The sequence below is a fragment of the Cavia porcellus genome, unplaced genomic scaffold (assembly GCF_034190915.1).
Source record: "Cavia porcellus strain 051 isolate PalLab524CR breed Dunkin Hartley unplaced genomic scaffold, mCavPor4.1 scaffold_11, whole genome shotgun sequence".
Lineage (NCBI taxonomy): Eukaryota > Metazoa > Chordata > Mammalia > Rodentia > Caviidae > Cavia > Cavia porcellus.
In genome coordinates, this window is record NW_026947494.1 from 45,919,293 (window position 1) to 45,941,565 (window position 22,273).

The 22,273-nt window shown below is 39.0% G+C and overlaps 1 long non-coding RNA gene across 1 annotated transcript in view; it reads left to right on the top strand.

Moving 5' to 3' along the window:
* Positions 1-1,782: 1,782 nt before the first annotated feature.
* Positions 1,783-22,273, top strand: part of LOC134477998 (uncharacterized) — a 103,075-nt gene continuing 82,584 nt past the window's right edge. Inside the window, exon 1 of the long non-coding RNA XR_010050336.1 lies at positions 1,783-1,966. This is a non-coding gene — a long non-coding RNA (uncharacterized LOC134477998). The remainder of the gene's footprint in view (positions 1,967-22,273) is intronic.

Below are 22,273 nucleotides of genomic sequence, written 5' to 3' on the forward strand. Positions count from 1 at the left end.
TATTTTGGAGGATAATATTCTTCACTGCTGAGTTAATACTAGAATAAATTCTTTTTCATTTCTTAAGTTCCATTTGATTTTCCTGCAGTTAGCTTCTTTTTATGTACTGGTCACCAGTTTTCCATGTATATTGTCAGATTTGTCAATTACCAATTACATTTCCCAAATGACCACGTGTCACATCCCTTTTCTCATTCTGTCTTACTCTGAGCTGAGCTGCTTGTGCTTTAATTCTGCGTGAAGATGTCTTTCTGTCTCACTTATCCTTGCTATGTTCCCCTGTAGGGTCTCCTCCAGGGTCCTCGTGTCTCTTTTGTTTGGTTTATTCCCCTATTTTCTGGAACTCGTTGCTAAGGAACTTCCCGAGAAAGAGCAGTAGTATTTTGAGTCCCTTGAAAGTCTTAGTATGTCTTAAGTCATCGTTGTCTTTCATCTCCCCTTTCTCTTCCTTTTCCTTCTCCTTCTCCTTCACCTTCACCTTCCTGTCCTCCTCTTTTTCTTCCCCCTTCCTGTCCTGAACTTCGTATTAAATCTTGGCCCTTGTGCATGCTAGGCAAGTGCTCTAACACTGAGTTATAACCTTACGCTCTTATTTCATTTCTGCTAAGTTGCCCAGGCCTTGAAGTTGTGGTCTCCTGCCCCAGCTTCCAGAGTAGCTGGAATTATAGGTGTGTGGCACTCTACTCAGTTTAATTCTTAATTTATATTTTAAGCAGATATATATTTCAGTTAATATTTTTTTCTGCAGAATTTCTGCGTTGTCTTTCAGCTTTTCCTGTTGTAATTCAAAAGTTTCATGGCATTGTGATTTCTGATCTTTTGTAAGTGATCTTCTTTCTTCCCAGATTTGTTAGTGGAATTTTGTGGTGATATTATTTTTCATTGGTCTAAATTTATTTTGGTGGGCTTTGAGCAGACCTTTTCACTTCATGACATTTTCTTGAATTTCTTCCCTTCAGTATGATATCCATGGTTATATCCTTCTCTGTAACTTTGCCTGCATGTGCTTACACCTCTCACGTTCCTTTCCTGTAGAGCTGTGAAAGGAGAGGAGTCCCATTTAACCAGGACTCTCTTGTCTGGCACTTTTGGAAGATTTATTGCAAGGGGAGCCTAAGCCTGATGTGAATCTATAGAAATTATCTTTCCAAATTGGAAACAAAATGCAGCAGAATCTGTCTCTTAGTAAATAGTTCTGTAAGGGAAGTGCTCTAAAGAAAGTCTGCTTCTCTTTGAACTTCATTCTTGTCTTGATAACAGGATTAAAGTGATTAGTGAGAAAAGGTCAAGAGATGGATGAAAAACAGGACTTGGTGATTGCCCAGATATAGCAAATATCAAAGACAGAATGAGGGGCACTGAACATTCCTGCCCTGGAGCTTGTACCAGTTGGAGCAGGTGAGTGGCAGGTGTTCCCCTTCTTCAGCACCCTACTCCCCATGACAATGTCCTCTCAATGAGAACTTCTCCAAAATCCAAGTAGCAGCCTCCATGGCCCCTTCTTATCCCCAGATTGAATCTCAAACTCAAGGTTACTTCCTTGCTCTTCTCCTCCGTCAAACTTTAACTTCTTTCTTGAGCCTGTTTGATACCCGTTGAGCCCTTCTTATGTAAGAATTCTACAGTTTCTGAGCCTGAAAATGTAGAGGAACTACTCGGGGGAGCTTTTAAAAATATAACTGTAACCAGAAACTCTGGTGCTAGGGCCTGGGGATTCGGTATTATAAACACTGTTCTGCAGACACCCAGCCTGCTTTGGAAGCCACTGGGGATTTAGGGCCTTCTGATGTAGACAGTTAGCATCTTCTTAGAGAGACTCTCATAGGGAGACACAAATAGTGACTTCTGCGATTCTGGCTTTGACATGTGGTCCTTCAGATGCCTTCCTACTTTGTTGATGATAGTTGTTCAGTGGGTGGTGCCTGGAGAAGAAGCAGAGAGCATTTCTGTGCCAAGCAGCTATCACGTATGTATCACATTTTAAAACATTGTTATTTAAAAGCTGGATCACAAAACTGTATATATTTGTGGGGTACATGATGTTTCCATGCATGCATACATTGTGTAACGTTCAAATGAGGGTGAGTAACTATTTCCTTAAATATTTTTATTTCCTTTTTTTTTTCTTTGCTTTTGTTTTTCGAGACAGGGTCTTGCTTCATAGTTCAGGTTTACCCTGAACTCTGTTGTCCAGGGTGGCCTGGACTATGGACTCACGGTGATCCTCTTGCTTCAACCTCCCAAGTGCTAGTGCTGGGATTATAGGTGTACACCACCGCAGCCTGCTACCATTTATCATTTCTTTGTGATGAAAAAATTCAAAAATTTCTAGCATTTTTAAAATATACAAGGCATTATTGTTATTTGCTTTGTGCAGTATATTACATATTGACAAAAATACCGATGTATTTAATTGAACATATTTTGTGATTTAATTTGGCGATTGCAGGGATAATCAAGAGATGATTATTTTTAGTGAGATTGGGAGCAAAATGAAGGGAAGACAATCAGGAGCTGTTAAATTGCTTCTTGATAAAAACAAACACGAGAGGGCAGCAAAACACTGTTTAGAGATGTGCACACAAATTCAGTAAGGCTCAAGTACTGTTTTCCTGACAAATACTTTTTTAAAACGATCTGCCTTGACGTCAGACCTGAGTGATATTCTAATAATTCCTGCGCTTTATTTTGCAATATTGTCCTTCACACTGTCCCAATATCCTCCATTCTTCTAAAACACATTCACATCCTGTATTGAACCCCCAGTTCAAACACACCAACCCCTGTAAAAACTCTCTAAGCTCCTTCCTCTCCAGTGTCCACAACAGGTTGTCCCTACAAGGCCATGCCCCTGCTTCTGGGAAGAGGCAGACTGAGCAGTTCATCTTGTGCATCTTGGGGGATGAGGAGCTGGAGGTCTTCACCTCCCAGGTCCCTCAGTTTATGTAGATTCAGACTCCTTCTCTCCTGTGTGACAGAGGGCCCGAGAGTTCTGTTCAGGTGAAGACATTCACAAAGTTAGCTTGCAGGACATTCTGTAGAGTCAATCCTAAATTTCGTTTGACTAGATGTTTTATTCTAAATCATACAAACTTGTTTCCTTTGCTAACTCTGGGAATTACGACTCAGAACATCTTAATTAGGACTTTTCATGTTCTACTCAAGTTGGGAAAAAAGAAGATGTGCTCTGTGCTCTGTATCAAGTGCCAAATATAGTTGTGTCTGGCACAGTGGAGCTTTTTTCTGGGACTCATATGGTCTTGCTGTTCTGTGCTTTGGGGTAAAAGTTTTAATAGAGGTGTATTATTGGAGTATTGGTTATGATGTTGCTCTTCCATGAACCGTGTGCCCTTGGGTGGGTCACAGAACCTCTATTTCCTTATTTACAAAATAAAATCATGCTAGAGAGCGATTCTACTTTTTTGGGGTGTGTGTGTTGATTATTTTTATTTGTTCACATTTTTTCATTAGTGCATATTAGTTATACAGATTAATAGGATTTATTTTGACAGATTTGTATGTATGCATGACACACTTAAGTCATGTCCCTTGTAATGTCCCCCTTGTTGCAATCTCACCTGCACTTTCATATTTTTTTGAGGGGGTTCCAGGTACACAATATGTTTTTATCATATCCATGCCCTCATTACCCATCCTTACACCTCCTCTCACTGCCCCTTCTTTTCTCTTGTCTAATAAGTGTTCCACTGCTTTTTGGCTTTTATTTATTTATTTGGTACCAGGGATCGAACTCATGCCCTTGCGCTTGCCAGGCAGGCATTTAAGCCCCTGAGCTAAATCCCCAGCCCTACACACTTATTTTTGTGGCAGTATCATGCTGTTTCTGTTGCTATGGCTTTGTACTGCAACTATTGAAATTGGGTATTGTGATGCCTTCAGTCTTGCTTGGGATTGTTTTGGTTACTCTAGTTTGTGGGTGTGTATGCATGTGTGTGTTTCCACATGAATTTTAGGATTATTATTTTTCTAGTTCTGTGAAAAAAGTTATTGCTATTTTGATTGGGATTGCATTGAATATATAGATCATTTTTGGTGGTAAGACCATCAAAATAATATTAATCTGTCAATACTTGACCATGGAGGTCTTTGCATCTTCTGTCTTTAGTGTTCTGAAATTTTTATTGTAGATTGATCCTTAGGTATTTTATAGTTTTTGAAGCTGTCTCAAATGGTGTTATTTTCCTGATTTCTTTTTCAGCTAGTCCATTATTGGCATATAGAAGAGCTACTGATTTTTTTAATGTTGATTTTATATCCTGCTACTTTGCTAAATTTGTTTATCAACTCTAAAAGTCTTTGGATGGAATCTTTAGAGAGTTCTAAGTATAGATTCGTATAATTTGCAAACAAGGGTAATTCGACTTCTTTCTTTTTTTTTTTTTTTGTCTTTTTCATTTTTATCGGTACCAGGGATCGAACTCACGACTGCCTGCTTGCAAGGCAGGCACTTATGCCGCTGAGCTAAATCCCCAGCCCCTTGACTTCTTTCTTTCCTATTTGTATCTCTTACATTGCTTTGTCTTGCCTGATTGCTCTAGCTAAAATTTGAAGAACTATATTGAACATTGAATGGTAAGAATGGATATCCTTGTCTAATTCCTGATTTTAGAGGAAATGCTAGCAGTTTTTCCTAATTCAGAATGATGTTGGAGGTGGGCTTGTGTTACGACTTTTACTATTTTGGGGAAGGATCCTACAGTATCTAGTTTCTTCAGGGGTTTCCATGATGAAAGATCAAATTTCATTAAAGGTGTTTTCTGTGTCAGTTGAGATGCTCCTGTGATTTTTATCCTTGATCCTATTTATGTGGTATATTATGTTTCTTGATTTGCATATGTTGAATCATTCTTGCATCCCTGGAATGCAATCAACTTGATCATGATGCACTATCTTTTTAACGTGTTTTGGTTTGCAAGTATTTTATTAAAATTTTTGCATCTATGTTTATCAAAGATATTGGTCTATAGTTTTTTCTTTATTATGCCTTTCTTCACTTTTGGTATCAGACTGACATTGGCCTAATAGAATGAGTGCAGAAGCATTTTTTTTCTTTTCTATATCTTGAAATATTTTGAAGAGCATTGCTGTTAGTTCTTTTTAAAGGCCTGTTAAAATTCAGCAGTGAACTCATCTGGTACTAGACTTTTCTTTGCTGGGAGAATGTTATTACTTCTTCAATCTCATTGCTTGTTAATGATCTATTTAGATTTTTGAATATCTCTTCGTTCAGTTTTTGTGGTCATGTTTGTGTAGGAACTTATCCATTTCTTTTAGATTCTCCAACTTATTAGGATATGTCTTCGAAGTAGTCATTAATAATTCTCTAAATCTCAGCGGTAACACCCCTTTTTAATTGTATTTTCTATATTATTTGGGTTGTCTTTCTCTCTCTTTTTGGTTTGTTTAGTTAAGGGCTTACCATCTTGTTTATGTTTTCAAAGAACTAACTTGTTCCATTGATCCTGTGTATTGGTCTCTTAGTCTCTATCTTATTCATTTCAGCTCTGATTTTTATTACTGATTTCTTTTGGTTGGATCTGGTTTCAGTTTATTCTTGTTTTTTTAGAACCTCGAGATTCATCGTTAGGTTTTTTTTTGAGATCTTGCTGATGTTTTAGAACTGCCTTTGTTGTGTCCTGGAGATTCTGGTTTATCATATTTCCATTTTCATTTGATTCTAGAAATTTTAAAATCTCCTCTTTGATTTTTTCAATGGCCAATTGATCATTCAAAAGTAAATTATTCAATATTCATGTGTTTGTATAGTTTCTCTTGCTGGTGATTTCTAGTTTTATTCCATTATAATATAAGCTGCAAGCAATTATTTAAATTTTTTGTATTTGTAAAGGTTTGCTTTATAATCTACAATATAATCTGTTCTGGGACTTGTTCTATGAGCTTCTGAGAAAAATGTGTATTTTGTAGTTGTTGGACGAAAGGTACCGTAGATACCTGTTAAATCCCTTTGATACTGGTATAGTCTAACTCCAATGATGTTTTTGTCAGGACGACCAATCTATTTGTTAGATAGAGTAGTGAAGATCTCTAGATCTCTCCTATTATTGTTTTGGGCCCTATGTGTCCATTTATGTTGAGTTGTGTTTGTTTTGTGACGTTGAAATGTACACATTTGGTGTATACATATTTACAATTGTTATATCCTTTTGGTAGGTTTTTTCCCCTTTGCCAATATATAGTGGCTTTTTGGTTTCATCTGACTAATTTTATCTTGAAGTCTGTTTTGTCATATACAAGTATAGCTATTCCTGTATATTTTAGGTTCTCTTTGCATTGAATATTTTTTCGTTCTTTCACTTTCTGTGTATATCTTTGCTAATGTGGTATGTTTTTTGGATGCAGCAGAGTTGGGTCTTTAAATCCAATGTGCCAATCTTTATGCTTTAATTGGAAAATTAAGACCATTTATATTCAGAATGATTATAGAAAGTATGTACTGATTTCTGTCATTTTATTGTTTTTCTAATATTTAATTCTTTCTTAATTCTCAATAGCTTGATTATTCTACCTCTTCTATGTATAGAATTCCTTTAAGTAATTTCGGCAGTGCTGGCTTGGTGGTTGTGAATTTGTTCAGTTTTGGGGAAAGCAAACAGACCACTCAGCTCTGTGCTGGAAGTAGACATCAAGGAGAGACCTGACCCTTTAAAAACCAGCCCCTTCAGAAAACCACATGTGATTGGCCTGGCTTCTCACCAGAGAAGGTGGGACAACTGTGCCCGCCATATTTAAGCTTACTGCTATTTACCTTCTCAGAGGGTCTGTAACTGTTTTCCATCAAGACTGTGACCATTTCTTATGGGCATCTCCTGATCAGTCATGGGAGCAGGGTGATTCCAGAGGACCTGAAGTGTGGTTATTCTATGACTTCTGGTTCCTAGAATAGCTAAGTCTTAAACAATAAACCCTTTTCCAAAATGGCTCTTGATTATACCACTTCCAAATAGTGGCGACACTGCACTGGACTTCTCCATTTCTTGTCTGCTAGGTGGAAGCAGTCATTTTCAGAGTAAGACCCTACACAGTATTTGAGACTTACAGAAACTATGGGCTTTTTCAGAGGCCAGTACCATTAGTCTGTTGTTTATTCATGGGGATGCTGGCCCTTTCCAGGTTTATCCTGTGTTTTTGGAGTCGAATACCAATCCCCAGGAGCCGTGGTTAGTGTTCTAGACAGTTTCTTTTATCTACATTATCTTCAGTTTTCCTGTGATATTTGGCTTTCCTGTCACTCCTTCTTGATTTCTAGAGTTATTCTCTTTCTCTACACTAAGTTGTTTTCCAGGTGTCTTGATTCTAGCTTCTAGAGAGGATATGATTTGCTGCCAGCTTTCATTTTGGCATTTTAACATCTCATCCTGGAAAGTGGCTCTTAATCAAAAGTGTGCTTCTGAATCTGATGAGCAAGTATAGCCTCAGGCTTCATCGTCTCCTACAGAATTACACATACACACATGCACACACATGCACACACACACACACACACACACACACACACACACACACACGTTTTTTGGTGGGGAGTGGGTGAATCTCTGGAATATATTTGAATGTGGAGGTGGTAGGCAAGGGTTCTCAATTGGTTGTCTGTGGATGACTTTGATTTTTGTTCCCCAGGACGTGGACATCAAGCTAGATTGTTGCTAGTATTCCTTCTAATATTCATCCATCCATCCACCAACTTACCAAAAATTCATGAAGAATATGCTGAAATAGAGGTCTTTGTTAGTCCATTTCAAATTCTGATCTGGTAAAAAGTTTCCTAGAGGATTATGTAAACTAACAAAATGCACACATACAAGTTTTTGTAGGTTCTTATTAGTACATAATAGGAGCTTGGTTAGGCTACATTTTATATCATTTCTTGTTTATTTTCTAAATTTCAGTGACTTGATGGTATTTGATAAAATGAATTCCTCTGAGACACAGGATCCCAGAAGTAAGTGAAATTGAGTCACATTCCTGACTTATAGGTGCTCTAGAAAGAACTGCAAGTCCCAACACCAGTAGCTATTGTGTTGCTTACTTGGCAGGACTAAATTGGTGAAGAGGTTGGGAAAATGCCTTGTTTCCTTATCTTTACTAATTGTAACTATTCCGTGGGGGTTATAAAAACTTATGGCTGATTTCTTGGAATAAAGATTGGAATTAAACACAATAATGTATTTAAAGATCCATAAACCTTGATATGAATATTGCTTTATTACGAGGCAGGAGTGGTGGCATTTCTCATCTCATCTACTATATTGAAGGTTGAAATAGGGTAGGTTAGCTTTTTCCATGAACCACAACACCTTGTGTTTTATGTTTGCTGCCTCTTCAGAGTTGCCTGCATACAGCATCCATCTCATTCACTAAGAAAGTGTGTCCTGTGGTCTGAAGAACCCCAGCAGGAGCATTCCCATTATAGTTGTTTACTTTCTCTGTAAATGTAAGGCTTTGTGGTGAACTGTGGCTTTGGAGATACAAAACTCCATCATGGTTTATTTGGGATTTGTTTCCTAAAACAACATAGCAAAGTGAGCCTGCGAAGCACTGACTCAGTCTTCATTGTCTTCTGTATCTTCCTGTAAGGCTCTGGACTTCCATATCTCAGGCCTTTGTGAAAACGAAATGAAGAAAACAAATATATGCCCCACTTAAAATTATTTGATTTTAACAGATATACTACTTTGTCAAATTACTATCAAAGTTGCAGAAGACTTACTTTGGATTGCTACCCAAAATTGTTTTTTAACCAACAGATCTCCCCCTGAGCAGATGTACGATCCATGCTTTAAAAAATGCTTCTCTGGGAGACCTCACTGGCAGCCTCCAGCCCTAGGCCCTCCACTCTGACTGTGGCAAGGTGCCCACTCTATGCACCTCAGTCTCTTTGCCTTTATAAGAGGGACCACGACAGTGCCCACCCCTCAGATCTGTGGAGCATCAAAGGGCCAGTACAGGTATCTCTTAGAATGGAACACTGTCATTGTTACTGAAGAGTGGGTCTCAATGACAATCCGCTCCTCATGCCACGGGCCATTTGTATCCCTGAAATAGCAGCAGAGCCAGGAAAGAGATTTTGGGTGCCTGCCTTCTACTCTTCGCATTCTCTAGCAAGACTTTCCTTTTCATACAAATACTCACTTAGGTGAGTTTTCAACTTGGAACTGCAAACATTTCAGACTTTTTGTTTTACTTGGAAAATGAATATCTATCAGCCAATCTGTTTATCTTCTTTTTTTTTCTGGCTAGTATTTTTCTAGTTAAAATATACAAAAATTTTTAGACTCAAAATAGGAGTGGGATGTTTAGCTCTAAAATAAATTGTTTTATCAAAACTAAAAACAAATGTCTCATTTAATCTGTGAACTTTTTCTTTTAGAAATCTCAAATTGTCTTTTAAACTAAGAGTACCCGTTTTAATTACTATCAATATAACCTTTTATTCTGAGTGACAATTTATGTTTTCATAAATTCTAAACCCAGTACATATTAGTGAGATGTTTTAAAGCATCTCATTTTATCATTCTTATCAAGTCATCAGCCAAGCTGAAATCTACAGCACAAACAGGCTAAAAATCACCATTTTACTATATTTCATCAGAGCTTGATCTCATGTTTGCATTGGACTTTTTCTAAAGTACAGCAATGACAACAAAAAGAACTGGATGAGTGTTTTCTGTTTGTGCTGTGAATCCTATTTCTCTACTGGCTTCTGCTTTGTTTAGGAGTTGCTTTTCACAGTGTTTTTGACGTAAGCCAAAAATAAATGCTGTGCAGTATTTATTTCAGAGTTTCACTGTCCCACTGAATCCTTCAGAAAAAGTTGGCTGGACAAACAATTGATCTTTGTCTGTATACTTACAGAATAAATAGACCATCATAAATAGAGTATAGTACCATTACTCTCAGGGATTGTGTTTTTCCATGGTGGTGCTTTACCTGGGGATTGTTAGTCTTTATCTGCTCATGAGTTTTAAAAGGCTAAATGAATGGCCAGATTCTCCATCTTTCCATGTGAATTCTGGAGATGTCTGTTTTGCTCTGGCTTTTGCTTCTGCTGCAGGTCTGCCTGGGCTCCGTGTTTGCTCTTCCTGAATTGCTGACTGCTCCATTCCTAAGAGTCCTGACTGTGCGGTTGCCAGGCCCTTTTCCTGGATGAACTTGAGGCTGGTGCACTGTCCAGTCTGAGCTGTTCTTTGTCCATTGTGGATCAAAGCAACAAAGCAGTCTTTACTTTCTTTGGCTTCTACCAAAAGGCCACCTCAGAGTGGAGTCCAGGGTGCTTGATTTGTGGGGACAGTGGGCTAATGAAGCTGTTGGTTTTTCTGTTTTTCCCTGAGACGGCTTAAATACACTCATGTAGTTGACAACACCCATTAAAAAACCAAGCCCTACAAAACTTTCTCCTCATTGTCTAGATTTGTCCAGGCTTATTGTATGAATGTAAATAATGGGTTTAATTAAATGGTGTTTTTGGTATAATGTGGCAACCAACTTCTGGTACTGAAATTTTTTTCAAGTAGCCATGAAAGACTGATGTAAATATTCAAACCACTTCAGTTTTACTGATTAAAAATATGCATTTGAAGCCGGGCATGGTGGCTCATGCCTGTAATCCCAGCACTCGGGAGGCTGAGGCAGGAGGATCATTGCGAGCTCGAGATCAGTCTGGGCTACAAAGTGAGCTCAAGGCCAGTCTGAACTGCAGAGCGAGTCCCTGTCTCAAGAAAAACAACAAAAAAATGCATTTGAAATGGATAAATATTTCTTTTCCGGCACTAATGAATGGGGTATATCATGCCAGCATCCTATGAAAAGAAAGTCACCTGACGATATGTGTTCCTAAATCACTCTCCTCCTTTCCTGGATCTTGAGCCAAACACATTTGGTATTTTCACTGTGTCCTTTATTTCTCTTATCAACTCCTATCTACATTCTCTTCCTATTACGCTTCATGTTTCATTTTACGTTCAAGTTCACTAATTCTTTCTTCAGTTTTCTCTTACCTGCCACTATCTAGTACATTGTTTTTCTTTTGTTTATTGTGTTTTTCAGTTCCCGAATTTCAGTTAGTTTTCTTATCAAACCTGCAGTGTCACTTTTCACCTTGTCAATTCTTGTTAACATTATTTAGCTTTGTTTTGATCTCTTTTAATACACTGATTAATCATGATAGTCTTATTATGTGTGTAGGAATTTCATTGCTTGGAGTATGAGTGTGTCCAACTCTGTTATCATCTGTGCTGGTTTTGCTTATGTTCTGTTTCTTTGAGGGCTGATTATAATTTATTGTGTGTTGGACATTGTATTTGAAAAAAATAACTTGTAGAAATGTATGAAGCCTAAAATGATATCTTCCCCAAAGAGGATTTTCTCTGGCTTCCATTAGGAACCTGGAGGTGGTATCCAGGATCATGGTAATCTAATTGCAGGATCTGAGGCTTTGTGGGCCACCCAAACAACTTACAATCAGGCTATGGATGGAAGTAGGTTTAAATCCAGTTTCCACTAATTTCTAGGAAATGGTTCTCGGGAAACCATTCCCAAGGACTAGAGGTTCATTGAACCTCTCCCCTTTTAGTGGAGAATAGACTGCTTTTTTTCCTGATGTTCTTATAAAGTGCCTTTACCTGCATGTTCAGGCAAAGGTAATCCCAGATGTGGGTCCCATCTCCCTGAATTTCAGTATTTTAATACATCATTGCCAAGTGATTCTCACTTTCTTGTCAAGCATTTTATTCTTTTAAAAAAGATATATTTATATAGTATATCATCTGACTTCTGAAAGTTGTGTTCAACAGAAGAGCTGGTTTGGAAGAGATAGTCTGTTTTTAATGGGGCTTGGAGCAGATCTCTAAAGGCTACTGTAGCTGGTTTCTAAAAAGACAAAATTTCAGCCCTTTGTTATCAATTGCAAGCCCATCAGGAGTCAGTCCTGAGCCCGCAAGAGCTCTCCAGTGGTACAAATCCTCACTGCAGCAAAGGAAACCTGCTGCCTGAAGATCTGTGGCCCTGTATCACATACACAAAATAAAACTTGCATGGGAATAGCACTCTCAGTAGACACAATTACACTCTCCCTGGGGTGCCCAAATCCCTGGCATGTGAATTGTAAGGAAAACACCTGGTGGTTTAGAGAAAGAAATAAAAATTCCCATTCTAGACCTGCCCTGGATCTCAGGCATAGTGAATACCTACTTCTATCCTGCTTTGTGACAGGGCTCATACGTAGATTGTATGATGAGCCTTTCCAACTGTTGCTGTGTTTATCCCACTGGTTTTCACACTTTGGCATGCATGAGAATCATAGCAGAGCTTGTTATAATGCAGATTGCTGACTCAACCTTGAGTTTCTGATTAAGTGCATCTGGCAAGAGCCTAAGAATTTGGATTGCTCAAAAGTTTCCATGTGATGCTGCTTGTTTGAAGAGCACACTTTTGAGAATTCCTAGTCTACTTTATTCTTTAGATTATTAATGTTTTGAAGATAGAGACTGTAATTGATTGCCTTTGGGCTTTCTCACTGCTTAACTCAGTACTATGACACATATAGAACCTACTTACGTAGTAGTCACATGCTGAATAATTCAGGCTTTGTGGTTGCTTTCAATATTGGAATTTCCCGAAGTGTCGTGTTTCATGGTAGGTCTTTCCCTATGGTAAACATCATTGGATCCTTGATTTGAAGGTTTTTTCTTTCCAGTCATGCAACGACAGCTTCAAGACCATTAACTCCTACTGAGACACTTTCCTCTTGAGGATAGGTCTTCACTTTTGTTCTGAGAAAGGATCACATTCTCTTTAATGAACAAATGTCAATAGAGGCAGATTCTAATTGCTAGACATCAGAGGTGGTTAAATTTAATGTAATCACATAAGCAAGGGAACATGGAGCCAGAAAGAGAAGAATAATGAATGGGAAGATAAACAGTTTAAAAATGAGATGAAGAAAGAACCCTTAGAACCCGAAGCAGGCAGCTGTGTGACAGCTGGGTACCACCTGAATGCATCTACTATTAAATTTACTGTCGTCAGGTGATGGATAAAGAAAGAATGCCCAATGAGCTATGGCAGTGAAGTAGTTACAGCCTTTCTCTGGCACTTGGTGATCTTTTTTTTGCGGGGGGGAGGGGCTCTTTTAGAGTTAACCTGATGTTAGAGGTCTATCCTGTCCTATAAGCTGGTAAGTGATTAGACAGCAGACTGTTTATGAATGAGGGCATTTCAGTTCAGTTAAGTTCAACAAATGATTGAACACCTGCTGGATGCCTGGGATTTCCAGCCATTGGAAAAAAAGAAAAAAACTGCAACAGCCTCTGTCCTTTCATTCTGACTGTGGAAAGGATGGGCAAATGGCAAGAATGAGTAAGTTAGTCAATGGTGAACTTTTAAATAAAAATTGGCACATGTTAGACAGTGGCAGAGAAAATGCTAAAAATTACAGTAGCGCAGTGGGAAAGCACGATGTAGGGTCACCCATTCTATCACCTGAAGGATTATTGGAGCAATGAGAAGGGGCTGTTTAGCAGAGCCTGGGCTCGCTGGTAAGAAGTGGGTGAAGGCTGAGAGCAGAATTCCCAAAAGTCATGTAGTGGAGGTTCTGGTTGAGTTGAATCTTGAAGCCCAAATTGTTGCATTTTCAAGTGAGAACCCTGAAAATGAAGGAGAAGGGGATGTAAAAAGAATTAAGATCAATTATGCACATGTATCGACTCCCCCCAATGAATGTAATATTATATACTGCAAATATGTACTAATAAAAATAAAAAATTTTAAAAATAACCCTTGAAAAGGAACAGCGTTTCCCATGAATGACTACTGGTGGAATTTAAGTGTGACAAACCTTGAGAGTGTATGTGGAGAAAGCTTCCAAATCATACTACTTTGGATGGCCTCCTCTAGAACTTAATGTATCATTAACTGTATCATTTACAGAGGCATCAGAAGTCAGTTAGTGGCTAACTATTCCTTATTTCAGAAAGAAAGGTTAGCTGGTTTTTTGAGAACTCTTAGAAACAGGAGAAACCTCTCTACCTTAATCTCTCTGTTTCTCTTCAACCCTCACCCCAGTACAAAGGAAGTAAAACTTAGCTTTGAGCCAAAATTGTAACAAAGTCAGTTTCAGGCTGGAAGACAGCTAATCTCCTTTAGAGTTCCCTATTTTAGACAGGGCTAAACACTTTGTATTAGAGCTAAATGATGTCTAAGTTGGTGTCCCTTCACCTTGTCTGCCTTTCCTCTTCTCTTCATTGCTAGGTTTCTTTCCCAATTGTCTTGCCTGCATTTACTTTCTCACCTGCAGAGAGCATATTCTCACAGTAGCATAATTGCGTAGCTGTGGCTTACATTTTGGAACTATCTTGGGTACAGTTTGCTGCAAATAAGGACATTTACAATCGCTGAGAGGTGTTGAAATAGTCTCAAATAGCAGACATGCAAATGCCTTGCCTGATTAGCTGCTACTTATTAAAGCATTTGGCTTAAGGATTGAGTTGTCAATTTTATGTTTCCATAAAGTACTGTATGGTTTTGTATAATGAGGTAAATTGCTGAATACTGATGTTTATATAGTCGTCAAATCTGTGGATTTCAGAGACACAGACCATGAATTTTTAACTCAGAGTTTCAAGTTAAAATTATCTCCTTGCATTATGTATTTTCTTTTTTTTTTTTTTTTTTTTTTTTTTTTTTTAATTTTATTTAAGGAGAAAAGAAAAAAAAAGCAGGGAAAGGGTACAAGTTATACAGATTTACAGAAAAAAAAATGAACAGTAGGAAATCACTAGTTAATGGATTCACAAAATTAAAGCTTGTAAAGTGGACATTCCATCAATGATACTGCAAACAGTTCTGTTCATTGATCCAATAAAACTCTGTGATATCATTTTCTATCTTATACACTTAAATATACATGCAGTTATATAGTTTGGAGCACTTTCTTTTCCTCTCTTTTGTACCATGACTATTACACATTTTGGGTCATTGCTCCCACGGTTCTTATTACTTTTTTGGAAGAGAGTAAAACCAAATGTGACATAACAGAACAGAATCGGTCAAGTCAAAAGGGTGGACATAATAGATAATGTAAAAACATAATACAAGGTGATCAACAATGGTTACTATAATGCCTCCCGCTATCTCTAATAGAATTGCCTATATCGCTAGTTATAATACAATTGAACAAAACAGTAAAGAATAAAACCGACAAAACCAAAACATTGGAGACATTGTAGGTCTTCAAAAGTAGTTAAAAGTCAACAAGAATGGGCGTCATAATGAATCTCATTATCTTCACAGCTGATGCCTAAACTTTCGAACCTGATACTATCCAGCAAAACAGAATAGGGGAACATCAGTTAAAAAACAGATGGTGAGAGTAATACAGGGCTTTAAATCAAGGTAATAAAAAGTCAAAGTGGGTTACTATAATATATCCTGCTATTTTTTTCCTTTAATTAAAAGGATAAAGATAAAAAAGTAAATAATGGAGTGGAGATTGAGATAAAAGAGGGCATAACAATGAAACAGCACAGATCAAAACATAACCATTTAAGCAGAATAGTGTTTCACCACCAGATAATCCTAACCTAAAAGTAGTTACCATATTGTCTTTCTTTGAAATCCTTGAGTACAACTTCGTATGCTGTAGCATTAAGTATATCAAAGCAATGTAAAACCATTCAAGAGAATGACAGCATTACAGAGTATTTAGAATCGACTAACAGGAAATGAATAATGGTTTCTGTATAATCTCCTTGTCTTTACAAGGTTTTTGCTTATACTACCGTACATAATAAAATCCAGTAAGATACAACCTATTTAGACCATTGGAGACACAAGGACAAAAGCTAGATGAGACTTCAAAACAAGATGATACGAAATCAGTATTACCTATTAAGATGTCATTTTCTCCAAAATAGCTGTTCCTATCATCCAATCTTCTCTGCCTCATTTCTGTTGAGCTCTTTTTCTGTCAGTAGCTGTCAGTTTGTCTTCTTCATTTTGTTCTCTGCTCCATTCGTTGTGGCCTCTCTGCCATTATTTCTGGATTCTTTGTATTTTTCTTTTTTTAGAATATCCTGCAATACTCTCTGTAGAGTTGAATTGGTGGTTGCAAATTCCCCCAGTTCCTCTTTATCCTGGAAGCACCTTGTTTTTCCATCAATTTCCAGGGACAGTTGTGCAGGATATCTCAATCTTGGCTGGAGATTATTATCTTTCAAAGCTTGAATTATTTCCCCCCACGCTCTTCGTGATTTGATGGTTTGTGCAGAGAAATCTGCTGTAATTCTGATGGGTGTTCCCTTGTAAGTGGTCTGTTTCTTGTCTCTTACAGCTTTTAATATTCTGTTCTTGTATTGAATTTCTGGAATTTTTATTATTATATGCCTGGGTGTTGCTCTGTTTGGGTTGTAGGTAGCTGGGGTCCTGTATGCCTCATATATCTGAGTATCTTTACCTTTTGCTAAATTAGGAAAATTCTCCTGGATTATTTCTGTGAGTAGCTTTTGTAGTTCACTTGTTTGTGTCCCTACTTCTTCTTTTATGTTCTTAATCCTTAAGTTATGGCTCCTCTTATCATCTTCTTGTCTTTGTATTATTGCTGTTTGTTTCTTTGTTATTTTTAAGAAGTTTTTCATTTCATTCTCCCATATTACAAGTCTGCCCTCCAGGTCAGATAGTCTGTCCTTAGTTTCTTTCAAGCTGTTATGCCAGTCTTCTATGGACTTCTTGGTATCTTGGTAGTCCCTTTGAACCTGCTTCACGTATTCTATGCTTTCTCTGTTTTCTCCATCAAACAATTCTCCCCTTTTTTTCTGCTCTTCCATTCCACCGCCTGTTTTTTCTTGGGTGGTACTTAGCATTTCTCTAACTATTCTGCATACTTCTAGCTTCAGGTCATTGATAACTTCATTCCTGAATTGGTCTATGAGGCTCTCTATATGGTGCCTTATGTATATTGGTGCGGTGTCTGCTATTGCCTGTTTCTCAGAATTGGGGGCCGAGGAGCCTTTCTTGTTGCTGCCTCTTCCCATGCTGCCTCTTCTTCTCTGTTCCTTATATATGCAAGCTTATATAAGAGGCCCAGCTTCTCTCCCAGTCAGCCACAGCCTGATCGAATTGCGCCAGTTAGGTGTTCCCGCTCACCGCTGCGCACCAGGGAGTTACGGACCAGGCAGCCTACGCGTCTCCCCTCCCGGCCACTGTCAGGCTCTCGGATCTGGGTTGGGACAGCCTACCAGGTCCGCAGGCAGCGTCACGCAGGCCAGGCACTTTTCACCAATCTCGCCCGAGAGGGGGATGTGTGGCTGGAGTTGCCACCGCGCCCTGCTCCCACAGGACTGCTCGGGCCCAGAAAGTCCTCTGCTGGAGTCAAACTGTGGTAGAGTGTCAGCTTCTCTCACTCACCTCACCACAAGTCAGTGCACGCCTCCCTGCCTTTCGCAGATTGCCGTTCTCAGAGCTTCTGGGAGTCTCTCTCCTTGCTGAGCCACTGTAGAGGCAGCCAGCCGCCGCACGGTGGGAAACCCAAATCGCGGCTTACAATGGCGTGGGGTCCAGCCTCCACACCGAGGCTTTTCTGTTCCTGTTTTAGCACCAGGAATGCATTCCAAGTTGGTTTCTCTCAGCCCAGTTCGTTCCTGAGTCAGCAGAGCATATCTCCACCTGCTTATGTCTCCTTAGTCCGCACCATTCCTGGCCTCTGAGCCGAGTCTTTCAGAGAGCCTCTGGTAGTTGTTGTTATCTGTCCGCCATGTTCTCCCGGAAGTCGCATTATGTATTTTCAATAACATTTGTTCCTGTAAGGATTGAACTGTTTCCCTTGTTGGATTATACCTCAGTCTACTGTCCTTGACCTTGTAGGAAGAAATATTTTCTCAGTGCAACCCAAGTGGGAAAGGCTTACGGGTTTCTTTTCAAAGGTTTTGCACTAAAATCAAGCCCAGTATCTGGCTGTTTTAGGTTGAGTTGTGGCCTTGAAACACGTTGAAGTCCCTGAGGACTTACGTTGAAGCTGTAACATCCGATGCATCAGAATGTGTCCTTATTTAAAAATAGGTTGGTTGTGGGTGTAATTAGTTAGGAGGTAATTAGTAGTTAGTTAAAAGGACATCCTTGAGTGGCTGGGCCCCAAATGCAGTATGATGGTGTCCTTCTATGAAGATGGCATGTGAAGGCAGACACACAGGGAGAATGCCATATGGGATAGAAGATGAGGACACATTTGATAAAAAGAGAAGCTTTTGTCTCATATGTTATGATATGGGCTATTTCAGACTATTACTTATTTAGCCTAGGGGTTAGCAGTGGGGGAAGTAGGGATGCCTGTACATCTGGTCCTACTGGAAGACAAGGGTGGGGTCCAACCTGCCTGTTTATTACTATTTTCTTAATTATTACTATGTTTTATTATTGTTATGGGTTGTATCTAGATGCCCACCTAAAGCCTCATGCGTTCAGAAGTAGGGCTTTTCTAAAGTGGTTGGATCTAGGGTGTGTGAATGTGGATTAATTAAGAGTGTGTGGTACTAGATTATTCCATTGATGGGTTTAGCATAGTTTTGGATGTGGGTAATGGGAAGCTCCATTCTGGGTGTGGGTGGTACCATTCAAAAGTTTATAGTGTGGCATAAAGAGAGAGGGAGGCTTGCTTTTACTACTGCTGACTGTTCTGCTGCCTCCTGCTCAGTACCTTCTGCCTATCACACTGTGAACTCCCTGTCCTTTGTGATCTCTGTGATTTCTCTGGGCTGCACCATCCTGCCTTGGAACCCATGAGCTGAAACCTCTATAAACTGTGAGCTAAAACAAATGCTTCCTCCTTTACCTTTAGTTGTCAGGTATTTTGCCTCAGCAATGAGAAAAGTAATTGATTATAACATTTATCTTATTTATTTATTTATTTAGGCAGTATTGGGAAGGAAATCCAAAAACACTGTACCACTGAGTTATACCCCAACCTTCCCTGCCATACTCCTTTTTAAAATTTTGAGACAAATCTCAGTAAATTGCCCAGGCAGGACACAAACTTGTGATCCTCCTGCTTTATCTTCTCTCAGTGCTGAAATTACAGATATGTATCATCAAGCCTTGGATATATTACCACCATAACCATTTGGGTGTACAGTTCAGCAGTGTTAGTTCTGCTCATATTGCCAAGCAACCAGTTTTCATTTTGCTAAACTGAAACTTTATACTCATGTAACAATTCTCCATTTTCCCTTGCCTCTATCTTCTGATAGTCCATTCTATTTTCTCTCTCTGTGTTTTGATAACTCTAGTTATCTCATATAAATGGGATCATACAATATCTATCTTTCTATAACTGGTTTGTTTTGCCTAGTAGAATGTCTATAAATTCCATGTGGTACCATGTCATAATTTTATTTCTTCTTTAGGCTAATGGAGCAGATAGACATCCACCCCCTCCAAGTGTTAGGGATCCAACATGGGGGTTTTTACACACTAGAAAAGTGTTTCATCTTTGAAGCATACCATTAGCTACCAGCTGGACAATTCTTAAAGACCTCGAGAGCAGACATGAAGGGGGCATGTAGAGATCACTTAATGAATATTCATTGGCCGATTTTAATTTTTCTAGTAATGCTTCTTAAAGTGTTTTAAATATTCAGGTCTTCAAATTTCAATGTGGCAGGACAAATTATATTCCCTGAGGACATGGATGAAGGAGAACACAAGCTAGTGCTTATTATACAAATGTTCTCTTTTCTTGCTGGCCTTATAAGAACAATGTTCATTCAAAGCTGGAATAGTGGTTCTCCATATGAGTGAGTCTGATTTTCCCTCTTCTTTCCAGGAACACTGGGAAATGTGTGTAGGTGTGTTTGCTTGTCTTAACTTTGAGAGGGTGCTGCTGGTATCTAGTGGGTAGAGGCTGGGGTACTGTTACACATCCTCCAATGCACTGGAAAGCTACCACAATGAAGGATTATCAGTCCAAATATAAATGGTGGTGACATCAAGAAACTCTTAACACAGGAACAAAATTCAAGAATGTCACATGTACATGGAGGCTTGACCAATGAGGAAGTTCTAGTCATCACACAGTAGTGAATCTCTTCTTTAAGAAAGCCTGCTATATTCCAAAATAGAACAACCTCCATCTACGTCAGATAGTCAGATTGATACCAAAGATCACATCAACAAGGGCTTTTTTTGCCTAAACATCATTTGTCAAAACACAAAGCCCTCTAAATAGCTGGCACTGAGAAAGTACAGTTTTCTCCCGGGTTCTGGGAGCCCCAAGCAGGACACTTCACACTAATGTAAACAGGATAAGCTTTTTCAGCTGCGGCATGTTTATCAGGAACCTACCAGGGTAAACAAGGTTGTTCAGTTTAAGTTAGTGCACAGTAATCACCACTTTGGTTTTTCCATTTGCTAGGAGCAACAACTGTGGGGATGCATGGGAGGGCCAAAGGTCACTGGTGTTGAAAGTCACTGCAAGCTGAGCTTGCCAAATGGTTAGAAGGACTTTGGAGTTTGTTCCCAGTGGTCAACAAACTCTGTGATGACTGACTCCTCCCCTAGAGAAAAAAACCAAATTAAAAGCCAAAGAAGCCGTCCCACCACTGCCTGTGCTGAGGACAAGTGGAATCAAGCTCTTAAGGTCCTTGTTAGGGCTGTACATCAGTGTACAGTGATTGAGCTGCGAATGGAATATGGCAGATTTGCCTATTATTTTGCTCCCCATAGATGGAGAAAAAACGTATAAAAACTGTACAAGGTTTTCTGTTTGCCACATTAGAATCTCACCTACAGAACAGCAGGGAGAGAGCCAAAGCTTTTAATAGTAAGAGAAAATACTGGCCTGCACACCATCCCTTGGAGATACTACAGTATCCTAATTGAAAGTAGATATACTCCGTTGTGATAATTGTATCTATATTTCAGTGGCAAGGGGATCAGATGCTTGTCTTTTCTTTGGTTGAGGTACAGAAAAATTGTGCTTAAGTATAGCAAATGCCTCCTGGAGAAATACAAGTAGGTTTTCATCTGGAGAGTCCAATTTCAGTGCATTATTTCCTCCTGCTTTTTGCTTCATTGATATACAGTTATGATCGGTCCTCAGTGCAGCAGTTAAGAGTTCAGACTGTAGATTGTAAGGGCTCAAATTTCAGTGGTTCCACTTATAACGGAATGTCCTCAGGCAAGTTATTAAACCATTTTGTGTATCCTGTCCTTGTCTGTAAAATCCAGATGAAAATACTTTCACCTACCTTGTGGAGTTATGCCGATACAAAGACTTGATATTTGCAAAGAGCATATCATAGAACAGTATCAGGTAAATGATGAATAATATTTACAAAATAAATAAACACCCAACAGCTTATACTGGAGGGTCTAAAATCACGCATTAGAAACAAATTTAGCAAATTGATAGATGGGCATGATGACACATGCTTGTAATTGTAGTACTCAGGAGGTTGAGGCAGGAGGATTGTTTGAGTTCAAAGTAAGCCTGGGCTACATAGTGAGTCCAAAACCCGCCTGTCCTACATAGTAAGATCCTGTCAAAAAAACAAAAACAAGCACTTCATGATCATCTTCAACAACAACAAACTTTGCATTGTGAAGCTAAGTTGTTACAGGAAGCAGGCCCTCTAAAAGGTAATGTGTATTTACAAAATAGCCCCAATATACCTGACTGATTTTCACTTGGATTGTGAAGGATTTCACCCTCTTAGGTCTCGGGGATGTGGAAGGTACTAGACGTCTTGGAAAAGTGCCATGTAATTTTCATCAGTTCAGTCCTGGACCAATCAATCATCTCTCTTCTCATTCACTGACAGACTTCGCTTTTGAACTAAATGTCAATTTGGTAAAATAGAAGTTTTGCTAGAGCAGGGTGCTGGTATGTCAGAGTTTTGTGCTCACTCTGACTCACGTGACTGTAGCAATTCAAACAGGAAATTTTAGAGCCTGGGTCAAGGCAGAATGCACAGGACAGGTGGATTCAGGAGCTTGTAAAAGCTCCAGTACAGGCTGTCCTCCTGGTCAGCTATGATGAGATAGGACAGACCATTCAGTGATGAAAGGGGAATTTTGGGAAGGGGAATATGCTGCCTGTGCAGAAAGCTTTTAGTGACCAAGTTTCTTACTACATTCTGCTAGATATGGAGGGCTCCAGCTCTCTCCCTTCTTTTGTTCCTGATCCTTCATCTCAGGCTTATTTCCCTCAAGAGGAGGGAGGCATCTGGTCTAGGGAATCAGCTGAAGCAAT